The sequence below is a fragment of the Bombina bombina genome, chromosome 6 (genome assembly GCF_027579735.1).
Source record: "Bombina bombina isolate aBomBom1 chromosome 6, aBomBom1.pri, whole genome shotgun sequence".
Lineage (NCBI taxonomy): Eukaryota > Metazoa > Chordata > Amphibia > Anura > Bombinatoridae > Bombina > Bombina bombina.
In genome coordinates this window covers 715284415-715298116 of record NC_069504.1, presented here as the reverse complement: position 1 = coordinate 715298116, position 13702 = coordinate 715284415, and positions in this window count along the sequence as shown.

The window sequence follows — 13702 nt, the reverse complement described above, 5'->3', positions numbered from 1 at the left end:
CTCTAATGCTATCTCTTGTGCTGCCTTTTTTTTGTCTCTCTTAGCTGGCATAGCTGGAGACCTTGTTTTTAGGTTAAGTATGTATTTTTCCATCAGTATGACTGTGTGCGTATATAGATGGTCAGATTAGAACCGGTTTGACTTAATTAACTGGGTCTCGTATACAGATGATAATACTAAAAGTGGGGGACGAGCAAAAGAGAGAAAGAAAGAGAAGAACAAGAGAAAAAAAAAAAAATGACCCTCAAGTGCCTCTACTTATTTAGTGTCAGTTATCTTACACGTGTTTTAAAGATAATATGCCCTTTTTAGGTACCGTCCTACTCCAGTAGTGCACGATAATTTATAGTAAATTATGTTTTGAATTCGAAATCACTTATGTAGTGAGGAAAGAAGAAATGTGAATGAAGAAAGGCAGCTCCTGCCTGTGCTAATAAATTTTAGACAGTGAGTCACTACCGCCCCAAGTGTTAATCTAAATGTGTTTAAAGACAAGTGTGTCCTATTAAATGCTGCATTAATTTAAAACAGTGCTTTATATCTTGTGATAGCTTATGTCCAGAAAAGGTGATGTAGCTTGTGTAGTGAAAAAAAAGAAAAAAAGAATGAATCAATAAATATCTCCTGTCTGTGCTAGTGTGTTCTATATAATATGCCTCTTCCCCACCTTATATTCCCCCTGAGTCAAAATACCACTCGGCTCCTGGTAAATGCAGTTCAAATCAAGGCCCTCTGCAAAAAGTCATCGTCTGATAAGCTGAAAATACCACTTGTCTAACAGAATTTTAGATGTCTTACACATTAAACTTTGTTATAATTGATAAAGAACCAGACCTTCTCAGATAGCTTATATAGTATCACTCTGTCAGAATTTCCCTTTGCAACTTAAATAGCAACTTTTCACACTTGACCCATATGCTAACCGTATTTTCTGGCCACCTATATACCTTGATTAATTAATACCATCTATCTAAATAGCAATGAGAAGTAATTTCTGCGATTGTATTTCTCAAAACAATATACTGAAACTTTAACATAACCTTACGTATGGCACTGTTTGATGTTAATATCTAATGTTCTGGCCTATGACTATAGAATCTACTTTCAACAAAACATAGAAGGGTAAGATGATGTTTAAATTATATTACAGATAATTAATACCCTGAATTATTTCTCAATATTGTTAACTATTGCTGTCTTACTCTATACAAGAGAAAAAAAAAACAATATTCTTTACTGTTTCTACTAATCGCTTGCTCTGTTGCCCACCGTCGTGGACTATCACAACACACAAAAAAAAAAATACATATATAAAAAAAAAACAGCAGGTTGCTTGCTATTCTTCTAGCTTCAGTAGTATGGCGTTCAAAAGCCAGGAAATGCTGCTCCACTTTTATATCACTCATGCAGACAATTTCTGTTAAGGTAAACAAGCAACTACCAAATCAAGATCGTTCAGATTTTGTCTCTAATACGTCAAAAGAGGCTGGAACTAATGTCAACATAGTGTTAAGTTAATACTTATATCACATTTTTTCCTGTACAGTTTTTCTTCTTAGAAAGATTTATTCATTTAAAGCGTATTCTATTGGTTTACCACAGTCCAGTAAAGTTCATGTGATATTCAAAAAAACAAAAAGCTTCCAAGATTACAGCTTGTTTTCTTATGCCGTAGTGCACCCTCTACGGAATATTCCACTGGTATAAGCCGCTTTTTCTGCTTTCAAAAGTTTGATAACTAAGGGCACGTTTATTAAAGTAGCATAGTCTAAAACAGTTAATGGGGTGATCCCCTCTGTTATCTTTTCTGTGCCCTTCTTTTCCCCTTTTCTCCCCCCGGCAGGGGAAATATTCAAGGTTACAATTTATAACCCAATGCACAACTTTGCCTTTAAGATTTATTTGTCTGAAATAAACAGGAGACTTTGTTTTATCCCCAACCCCTTGTATCTTGCTGTTTTTCAAGCCAGAGAAGAGAGAAAAAAGTGCATATAGTTATAGCCCCTTTTACAGACACATCCGATTTAGACCACCAATATACAATACTTGCGCTTCTTGAGTGAGATTCGTTCAGTGTTTCAGTCCACTACTCCAAGACTCCCTCTCTACTACACGATCTTCCCGACTGCGGTCACGACACCTCCCATCCGCGCCGGGTATTGCGAGCAAGTAACGGTCACTGTTGTCTTGTTTGGAGCTTGTCGGTAAGTTTTTCGTCGCTACCAGGGCGACTGTCTCACTCGGAACTCACTGGGTAATCCGTGGTCTGACATCTGATATGGCCTTCAAAGCACTACATGCGTGTCCCCGGCCGGGACCAACCGGCCTCAACTTCAGTAGGTTTAGACTTCCTCCTTTAGGTGGAACTGTGTCTCCCCAGGCAGAGCTCTCACCTCCGGCAATAGGAGCAAATTTGGTATGGTGATAACAGCAGCTCTCTCTCACAGAGCTCTAGCGTGCACGTCTTTCCTCACGCTCCTCCCACAGGAAGTCCCCAAGTTGCCTGTAAAATAAATATTAATCCTAAAATAGCTACAATGTAACTATTGGTTATATTGTAGCTATATTAGGGTTTATTTTATAGGTAAGTATTTATTTAGTTTTAAATAGGATTAATTTATTTAGTGATAGTAATTTTAGTTTGTTTTATTTAAATTATATTTAACTTAAGGGGGTGTTAGGGTTAGACTTAGGTTTAGGGGTTAATAACTTTATTATAGTAGCGGCGACGTTGGGGGTGGCAGATTAGGGGTTAATTATTGTAGGTAGGTGGCGGCGATGTTAGGGAGGGCAGATTAGGGGTTAATACAATTTATTATAGTGTTTGCGAGGCGGGAGTATGGCGGTTTAGGGGTTAATACATTTATTATAGTTGCGGCGATTAGCGATTAATAAGTGTAGGTAGGTGGTGGCGACATTGGGGGGGGACAGATTAGGGGTTAATATATATAATATAGGTGTCTGCAATGTTAGGGGCAGCAGATTAGGGATTCATTGGGATAATGTAGGTTGCGGCGGTGTCCGGATCGGCAGATTAGGGGTTAATAGTATAATGCAGGTGTCAGCGATAGCGGGGCGGCAGATTAGGGGTTAATAAGTGTAAGGTTAGGGGTGTTTAGACTAGGGGTTCATGTTAGGGTGTTAGGTGTAGACTTAGAAAGTGTTTCCCCATAGGAAACAATGGGGCTGCGTTAGGAGCTGAACGCTGCTTTTCTCCTGTTAAGTGTGGTCAGTCCACGGGTCATCATTACTTCTGGGATATTAACTCCTCCCCAACAGGAAGTGCAAGAGGATCACCCAAGCAGAGCTGCTATATAGCTCCTCCCCTCTACGTCACACCCAGTCATTCTCTTGCACCCAACTAATAGATAGGATGTGTGAGAGGACTGTGGTGATTATACTTAGTTTTTATAACTTCAATCAAAAGTTTGATATTTTAAAACAGCACCGGAGTGTGTTGTTCCTTCTCAGGGAGAATTGGAAGAAGAATCTACCTGAGTTTTTCTGTATGATTTTAACCGGAGTAGTTAAGATCATGTTGCTGTTCTCGGCCATCTGAGGAGTGAGGTAAACTTCAGATCAGGGGACAGCGGGCAGGTTCACCTGCAAAGAGGTATGTAGCAGCATATTATTTTCTGAGGAATGGAATTGACTAGAAAATACTGCCAATACCTATATAACGTAAGTTCAGCCTTAAATGCAGTAGTAGCAACTGGTATCAGGCTGTCATGTATGTATATTTTCACTTCAGTATTCTGGGGAATGGCATTTCACTGGAATAATACTGTTTACATAAAGCTTTAGCCTATTTTGCAGTGAAAACGGCTTGCAGCAGGCTTTTTATGACAATTCATTTATTGATGTTAAACGTTTTGCTGGCATGTGAAATCGTTTATTTTTCTGAGGTACTGGGTGAAAACTTGTTTGGGCATTAGTTTTATCCACTTGGCGGGCATTTTATTTAATTTAAGACAGTTTACTGATCTCCCTCACTGCTGTGTGTGAGGGGGAGGGGCTTAATTTGGCGCTTTTACTACGCATCAAAAATTCAGTCACAAGTCTGTTTTTCTTCCCTGCATGATCCGGTTTGTCTCTACAGAGCTCAAGGGTCTTCAAAAGTTATTTTGAGGGAGGTAATCACTCACAGCAGACCTGTGAGATTGTGCTTGACTGTGATAAAAAACGTTACATTCTGTACTTTTTTTCTGCTATTAAAAGGGTTAGTTATCCATTGCTAATGAGGGCAATCCTTTGCTAAAATTGTATTTTTACCGGAAAAAATTTGATTTCATAGTTTATCTGTTTTATTGTACTCAACTGTCATAACTTTCTGTGCTTCTTAAAGGCACAGTACGTTTTTTCATACTATTTGTAAAGTGAATTGAAAAGTATTTCCAAGTTTGCTGGTTTATTTGCTAGTGTGTTAAACATGTCTGACTCAGAGGAATATCTCTTTTTGGCTTCGTAGCATAATACGTTTAGCTTATGAGACTGCTGGACAGCAGCCTCCTGAAAGAATTACAGCTCATTCCACTAGAGCTGTGGCTTCCACTTGGGCCTTTAAGAATGAGGCCTCTGTTGAACAGATTTGCAAGGCTGCAACTTGGTCTTCACTTCATACTTTTTCCAAATTTTACAAATTTGACACTTTTGCTTCTTTGGAGGCTATTTTTGGGAGAAAGGTTCTTCAGGCAGTGGTTCCTTCCGTATAAAGATCCTGCCTGTCCCTCCCATCATCCGTGTACTTTAGCTTTGGTATTGGTATCCCAGAAGTAATGATGACCCGTGGACTGACCACACTTAACAGGAGAAAACATAATTTATGCTTACCTGATAAATTCCTTTCTCCTGTAGTGTGGTCAGTCCACGGCCCGCCCTGTTTTTATGGCAGGTCTAAATTTTTAAATTATACTCCAGTCACCACTGCACCCTTTAGCTTCTCCTTTCTCGTTGGTTCTTGGTCGAATGACTGGGTGTGACGTAGAGGGGAGGAGCTATATAGCAGCTCTGCTTGGGTGATCCTCTTGCACTTCCTGTTGGGGAGGAGTTAATATCCCAGAAGTAATGATGACCCGTGGACTGACCACACTACAGGAGAAAGGAATTTATAAGGTAAGCATAAATTATGTTTTTTGCAGGTGTTAGGTTTTTTTTCAGCCAGCTTAGCCCCATTGTTTCCTAAGGGGAAATCGTGCACAAGCACGTTTTTCCAGCTTACCGCTACTGTAAGCAACGCTGGTATTGAGGGTTGAAGTGGAGCTAAATTTGGTTCAACGCTCACTTTTCTGAGGCTAACGCAGCCATTCAGACAACTCGTAATACCAGCGTTGTCTTAAGGGTGCGCTGGAAAAAAAGGCTCGTTAGCACTGCAGGTCTTTACCGACAAAACTCTAAATCAAGCGGCAAGAGAGCAAAGCAAATTTAAGGATAAAAGTAAATTGGAAAGATGTTTGAAATAGCATGCCTTATTGGTATCATGAAAGTTTAATTTAGAATAGACTGTCTCTTTTAAGAAGCAGAGTATCTCCATCAATATTGTCTCAAGTTAACATGAAATATAAATGGTTACAAAAATCTGGGGGATTTTTTCATTGCAACAGTAAGGTGTGCAAGTCATGTACTTATGGAGAAAAAGGTCCGGGTTTTCAATATAGTGTTTCTAGGAAAGTGTTTTTGATTAGGAAATATTTAAATTGCAACAGAAACTATATAATTTACCAAATAATTTATAAATTATGTAAACCATAATATGTAGATCGTACTATATGTTTTTTTGAAAAATAGACTTCTTGAACATTTACGGGATATAGAGGACGCTTTTGTTATTACTTCAGTAGCAAAGCATTTTTAAAAATGTGGTATTAAAAATTTTCAATTTCAAACTATAGAACAGGTGCATAGCATGTGCCAAGCGCTATATGGCAGCAGTGTTTGCAATAATGAAGTTGATCACAACCTAATGGTTTTTCAACAAAATTAACCATTAAAGTCTAGGGGGATTTTGTAGTTAAATCTAAATGATTGTGATTGACCCCAATGTGTGTAACAAGTGTATACATTGCTGCAAACACTTCTGCCAAAAAAAACATGGGGGTTTAATAATTTTTGTATAAAGGAAATATGTGAAAAAATAAAAGAAAAAATTAAGTAATTAAAAATTCTCAGATTGCAAGTACATCCGATGAAAATAATTTAATTGATAGTAATATGGAAATTTGAAAACAAAGAACGTTTTCAGGATTTCCAGAAGACATTGTGTATCAAATATTTCGATTATTTAAAAATACAATTATAGATCTAAATAAACTTATCTACACTGATTTATGATCAGAAAACAAACAACCCATGAATTCCTAGTAATGTTTATAATTCTAAAATACTTTGCTTCTTCTTGCACCTAGGTGTTTCCAACACAAGGAAAGTATTATAGGAGGTATGTCAGGATACTTTTTTTTTCAAATTTCTAACTCCAGTAATGAATGCTATTAAAGAAACATGTCTCTCTTCTCTCCAAGGGCCCGGTGGTCAAATATTCTCCAGCTTGGAGAGAAATTATAGTGCAGAAGCTGAACACAAATGAATTCTCTAAGCAAAATGGTGGAACCTGGAAGTCCCAGAGAGATGCCTTCCATATAAATGATATAATTATAATGAATCTCTCTGGGATACAGAATCTTACAAGGTAGAGTGAACAGGTGAGCAGCACCTGACACTGATATATAATCTCAGTTTGCAGCAAATACAAATAAAACTGAAATGTTTTTACTACATGTATACATTACTTTCCTGTCGGTTAAATACGAGTGTTGGAAAGATAAATTGGTGGAACCTGCTGGTGTAAAATGTTTTGAGAATATAATGAGATTTGTGAGAGAGATTCAGACACAGCATGCAATCTCCCCTGTTCATGTCCCTCCTACTTTTTGAAACTGTCAGTTTTATTTTATATAGAACATATAAGTTCAATGTAATTTGTAAAAGATATACGTAAATATACAAAGCATGATCTTAATTTGTTAATGTTACACAGAAACTGTTAAAGAATAATCAGAGTTTGTAAAATCACAATCCTAAATACACTGCAGTATACATAATATAAATGCATTAAAATACACCAAGTAACAAACAGTACTGGAGGATGATTTTAGATCATCTCATATGAGGAAAGAGCTTTATATCATCAGGCCCTAAAAGAGAAACATGTTTATTTTAATATTTACCCAAATTCATACATTTTCTGAAAAATGAAGATGATATGTATTCTTAAAGGGAGATGAAACCCAAAAAATCAATTTTGGAATTTAGACAGACCATACTATTTAAAAAAAAAAAAAAGTTTCCAATTTACTTCTATTGTCAAAATTGCTTTGTTCCCATTATATTCTGTGTTGAAGAGATACCTAAGTAGGCATCTGGAGCACTACATGGCAGGAAATAGCGCTGCTTCTAGTGCTCTTGCAAATGGAAAACATTCTTGCAAAACTGCTGCTAAATAGTGCTCCAGAAATGGGCCTGCTCTTAAGGATGTAGAAGTAAATGAGAAAGTTGGGTAAAATCACATGCCATATATGAATCACAAAACAAACATTTTGGGTTCCGTATCCCTTTAAGGTTGCCAGCTGTCCTCCACAAAATGCTATACAACTTGTAGGTACTGGGCAGAGGTGGTAAAAGGACACCTTGTGGACTGTCCAGTTAAATTTTGGATACCAGCAACTCTAGGTGTTATTTTTCAGTCTCATTGGATGCATAGACTGCACATGCATTGTGATACTGTATGTGTACCTCAACAAAAACTTGAAAGTTACATAAGAATGGATAGCATTTCTTAAATTTTTGTGACAGTTTGCATGCACAAAAAACTTCAAAAATACATTTAAAAGTACAGTTACACTCATAATAACACTATCTAATAGTTAAACAAATTGCAATAATGCGTTATAAGGGCTAAAAAATATGAGATGTCGGGTGTTAGGTCCATAGGAACTTTTTATTATTATTATTATCGGTTATTTGTAGAGCGCCAACAGATTCCGCAGTGCTATAAACAAAGGGGGAGTACAACAAAACAATTATAGGGATCAAATGGGTAGAGGGCCCTTCCAAGAGTTGCACTGTTATAGTCAGCTCTTTTAGAAGGTGATCTACAAACAGCTGGACTCTTAGGCTTACATGCTAAGGGGGTTCAGGGGATAGCAATGGAGGAGAGGAACTGGTATTAGGAAAGGTTAGTGTAGGTTGTATGCATCCCTGAACAGTAGAGTCTTTAGGGAGCACTTGAAGCTTTTAAAACTAGAAGAGAGTCTTGTGGAGCGAGGCAGAGAGTTCCACAAGATGGGAGCCAGTCTGGAGAAGTCCTGTAAATGGGAGTGTGATGAGGTGACAAGAGAGGAGGAGAGTAGGAGGTCATGAGCAGAGCGAAGGGGACGGGAGGGAGAGTATCTGGAGACAAGGTCTGAGATGTAGGGGGGAGCAGTGCAGTTGAGGGCTTTGTATGTCAGAGTGAGAGTTTTGTGTTTGATCCTAGAGGCAAGAGGAAGCCAGTGAAGGGATTGGCAGAGAGGTGCAGCAGATGAAGAGCGACGTGTAAGGAAGATGAGTCTGGCAGAGGCATTCATTATGGATTGTAAAGGAGCTAGGCGACAGGTGGGGAGACCAGAGAGGACAGAGTTGCAGTAATCAAGGCGGGAAAGAATGAGAGAGTGGATTAAAATCTTAGTTGTGTCTTGTGTAAGGAAGTGTCTAATTTTAGAGATGTTTTTAAGGTGGAAGCGGAAGGCTTTAGCCAAGGACTGAATGTGAGGAGTGAAGGAAAGATCTGAGTCAAATGTGACCCTGAGACATCGGGCATACGGGGTAGGGGTAATGATGGAGTTGTCGACAGTTATAGAGATATTGGGGGTGGAGATTTTGGAAGAAGGGGGGAAAATGAGGAGCTCAGTTTTGGAGAGATTTAGCTTGAGGTAGTGAGAGGACATCCAGGAAGAGATGTGAGAAAGACAGTTAGTGAAGGAAGGAGATAGGTCTGGTGCAGAGAAGTAGATTTGAGTGTCGTTGGCATACAAATGATATTGGAAACCGTGGAACTAAATTAGGGAACCTAGTGATGACGTATAGATTGAGAAGAAAAGGGGACCGAGGACAGAGCCTTGCGGTACTCCAACAGAAAGTGGTGACGGGGCAGAGGAGGCCCCAGAGAAGGCTACACTGAAGGTATGGTTTGATAGGTAGGAAGAGAGCCACGAAAGGGCTGTGTCACAGATGCCGAAGGATTGGAGGGTTTGGAGCAAAAGAGGGTGGTCGACAGTGTCAAAGGCTGCGGACAGATCAAGGAGGATAAGCAGAAAGAAGTGGCCTTTTGATTTAGCTGTAAGTAGGTCGTTGGTGACCTTAACAATAGCTGTCTCTGTGGAGTGATAGGGACAAAATCCAGATTGCAGCAGGTCAAGAAGGCAGTTTAACGTAAGGAAATGGGATAGGCGTGCATATACTTGTTTTTCGAGAAGCTTTGAAGCAAGAGGGAGGAGGGAAATAGGGCGGTAGTTGGATGGGGAGGTAGGATCAAGGGAAGGTTTTTTGAGGATAGGTGTGACCAGTGCATGTTTCATCGATGAGGGAAATGTACCAGTGCTGAGGGAGAGGTTGAAAATGAGTGTTAGTATAGGGGTAAGGGTAGCAGAGAGGGGAGTAGCTGTGAGGGGATAGGGTCAAGGGGACAGGTAGTGAGGTGAGAGCGCAGTATAAGTGCTGAAATTTCTTCCTCAGTAACAGGGTAGAATGAACTAAGTTGCAGGTTATGAGGTTGTGGTTGAGTGAGAGCATTTGAGGGGGGGAGAGAATGGAATTATGTTGAGAGCTGATTTCATGTCTGATGGAGTCAATTTTGTTAATGAAGTGACTGGCAAAGTCTTGAGCTGACAGAGAAGTTGTATTAGGAAGTGGGGGAGGGCAGAGGAGAGTATTGAAAGTGGAGAACAGACGTTTTGGGTTTGAAGAAAGATTAGAGTTAAGAGTAGAGAAGTAGTGTTGCTTGTGGAGATTAAGGGCAGAGTAGTAGGAGTTCAAGATGAATTTGTAATGAAGAAAATCAGCTGAACTCCGTGATTTTCTCCAATGCCGTTCAGCAGTACAGGAACATCTGCGTAGGTACCGTGTCAGAGGAGTATGCCAGAGCTGGGGATGAGTGTGTGATTTCCGAGCAGTGGTAAGAGGGGCGAGATTGTCAAGGACGGATATAAGGGTGGAATTATAGTGGCAGATAGATTGTTCAGGGCAGGAAAAGGAGGAGAAAGATGATAGAAGCGGTTTAAGAGAATTAGCAAGTTGTTGCTGATCTAAAGACATAATGCTTCTGTGAAGTTTGGTGTGAGGAGTAGAAGGTGGGAGAGTTGTAGGAAGGGATGATATGTTGCAAGTAAGGAGATGGTGGTCAGAAAGAGGAAAAGGGGAGTTTGAGAGAGTGCATCGATAGCTAAAGATCAGGTCAAGAGAGTGACCGTCTTTGTGAGTGGGAGAATCAGTCCATTGTGACAGACCGAAAGAGGAAGTGAGTTGCAGAAGTTGTTTAGCAGATGAGGCAGTGGGATTGTTAAGGGGGATGTTGAAGTCGCCAAGAATGAGGGCAGGGGTGTCTGAGGAAAGGAAATAGGGTAGCCAGGCAGCCAAGTGATCTAGAAATTGAGTTGAGGAGCCAGGGGGATGGTATATGACTGCAACACGTACAGAGAGAGGGGAGAATACGCGAATCATGTGGATTTCGAATGAGGGAAAAGTGGGGGAAGAGATAGGATGTATTTTTTGAAAGGTGCAACGAGAGGAAAGTAAAATACCTACACCACCTCCTTGTCTATTACCAGACCTAGGAGTGTGGCTGAAGTGGAGACCCCCATGTGACAGAGCAGCAGTGGATGCTGTGTCTAGGGGAGAGAGCCAGGTTTCTGTTAGGGCCAGAAGGTTGAGGGAGCGGGAGATGAAGAGGTCATGTATAGAAGTGAGCTTGTTGCAAACAGAGCGAGAGTTCCAGAGTGCACAAGTGAAAGGGGTAGTGGCTTTAGATGCAAGAGGAATGTGAGTAAGGTGTGCAGAGTTTTGTTTTCTGAGTCTATGGGATGGTACACATGGATGTGCATGGTTTGTCAGGGGAGATGTCAACAGCAGTAAGTAGAAGCAAGAGGGAGAGTAAGATGAGATACAGATTTGCAGTAGTGAGACTGCTTTTGAGATGAGCTGCAGGGGAGAGAGAGAGTGTTTAGGAATAGGTAAAGTTCATGAGTAGAAAAGTATGGTGAGTTTAAGAGAGATGGGCTAATAAACAGTGCAGGTGGAGAGGGAGAAGGAGTAATTGAATAGTGTAGTTTGTTATAGAGACAAAGGGTAGCAAAAAGGAATATGAATATATTGAGCATTTTTACTCATGTATACATTTTTTACCCATGTATAAATATATGTATGTATATAAATATATATGCATGTATTTCGATACATATGTATTTATGTGTGTATATGTATTTACAGACATATATGCACATGTAAATACAGTTATAAATTTGTATAGAAGTACATACATATATCTCATTGCAATCTTGCACTAGTGTTTGCGTGCACTGGTGGCTGTTATTTTATTTGTTCAAAACGAGGCTCCATTAAAGGGACAGTATACACCAATTTTCATATAACTCCATGTAATAGACACTACTAAAAAAAAAAATGAATATGCACAGATACTGATATAAAAATCCAGTATACAACCTTTTTAAAAGCTTACTTAGAAGTTGATGAGGTTAGGTTGGGACACCTAGAGAAAAAGGCTGGGAGCAGAAACTCTTCCCTCCCCCTTTCCCTGCATATACAAAGACAGATTAGACAAACAGAAGCCAGCAGTAGTCTGTAAATGAGCGTATACATCTGACACTGAGGTTAGGAGTCTGAAAATCAGCACAGTGTTATTAAAAATTAATCAAAACTAAACATTGTTTAAAAATAAACACTCTCACATGGGCTATATAAATGGATCATCTACAAAACATGTTTATAAAGAAAAATATGTGTACAATGGGGGAATACATTTGCAACTTTGCTGTCTTTTTTTCTGGGCGAAACTGCAACCGCAAAAGTTTTACTTGCGACCTGTAATACGTGCGCAATGGTAAAAAAAAGTTGAGCGCAGATAAAGCACTTGCGGTTGCCCTAAATGTATTTACAAAGTAATGTCACTATTATGTGAATTTACAGGGAATGTTCAAGACTTATTTTAATATAATCAGGACTTTTCAAGAAAATGGAATGTGGAAGAAATGTGCATTCATGAACTTTGGGAGTAAACTAATGCCAAAGATGGCCGCTGCAAGCCGCATTAAGCAATTTTCAGAGCTGGATTTATTCTTATGAAAGTGCAGATCTTAGTTTGTTGCACTTTCACAAGAATAAATTTGTCTCTAATTATTGCTGAATGTAGTTTGCGGCTGCCATCTTCGGCATTCACCCTGCAATTTCAGCTCAGAGACTTAGAGGCAGAATTATCAAGCCGTCAACTATGCTGCATTCGCTGGCGCAATACTCTCGCCTAACATCGCCTAACATCGTGGCTGCGGACCGCAATACGCTCTCCTTATTTATCAAAAAAGCTGTCAAAAAGCTGCGCACCAAATACGGGGCGATGAGCTGCTATTCGGCTTTTTCCCAACTTTATTTATACCCTGTCCCTAAACGCCACCACTATAATAAAATGTTTAACCCCTATTCCGCTGCTCCTTGAGCCCACCACAACCTAAATAAAGTTATTAACCCCTATTCCACTGCTCCCGGACCCCGCCGCAACTAAATAAAGTTATTAATCCCTGTTCCGCCGTTCCCGGACCCCAACGCAACTGTAATAAGTTATTAACCCCTATCCTGCTGTTCCCCAAACCCACCATAACTAAATAAAGTTATTAACCCCTATCCCGCCGCTCCCGGACCCCTCCACAACTAAATAAATATATTAACCACTAAACCCCTGGCCTCCCACATCACTATCACTTACTAAACCTATTAACCCCTAAACTACCAGCCCTTCACATCACCATAAACTAAATTAAGCTATTAACCCCTAAACCTAACAACCCGCTAACTTTAAATTAAATATTAACTCATCCCTATCTTATAATAAATTTAAACTTACCTTTCAAATTAAAATAAACTATATTAAACTACTAATTAACCTACCCTAACTTTTATAGTAAAATTACATTAAACTATATTAAACTATTAATTAACTTACCCTAACGATTATACTAAAATTACATTAAACTACAAATAAAATTACCTATATTACATATTTAAACACCTAACCCTACTCAAATTATTTAAATCTACTATAAAGAATTACTAAGTTACAAAAAAATAACAACTAAGTTACACAAAATAAAATACACTAATAAATCAGCTCTTTTACCTGTAAATAAAAATACAAATACCCCCAACTGTAAAACCCACCACCCACACAACCAAACCCCCCAAATAAAAACCTAGCTAAAAAACCTAACCTCCCCATTGCCCTGAAAAGGGCATTTGTATGGGCATTGCCTTTAAAGGGGCATTTAGCTCTTTTTCAACCCAAAGTACCTAACCTAAAATTAAAACCCTCCCAATAAACCCTTAAAAAAACCTAACACTAACCCTCGAAGATCCACTTACAGTTTTCGAAGACCGGACATCCATCCAC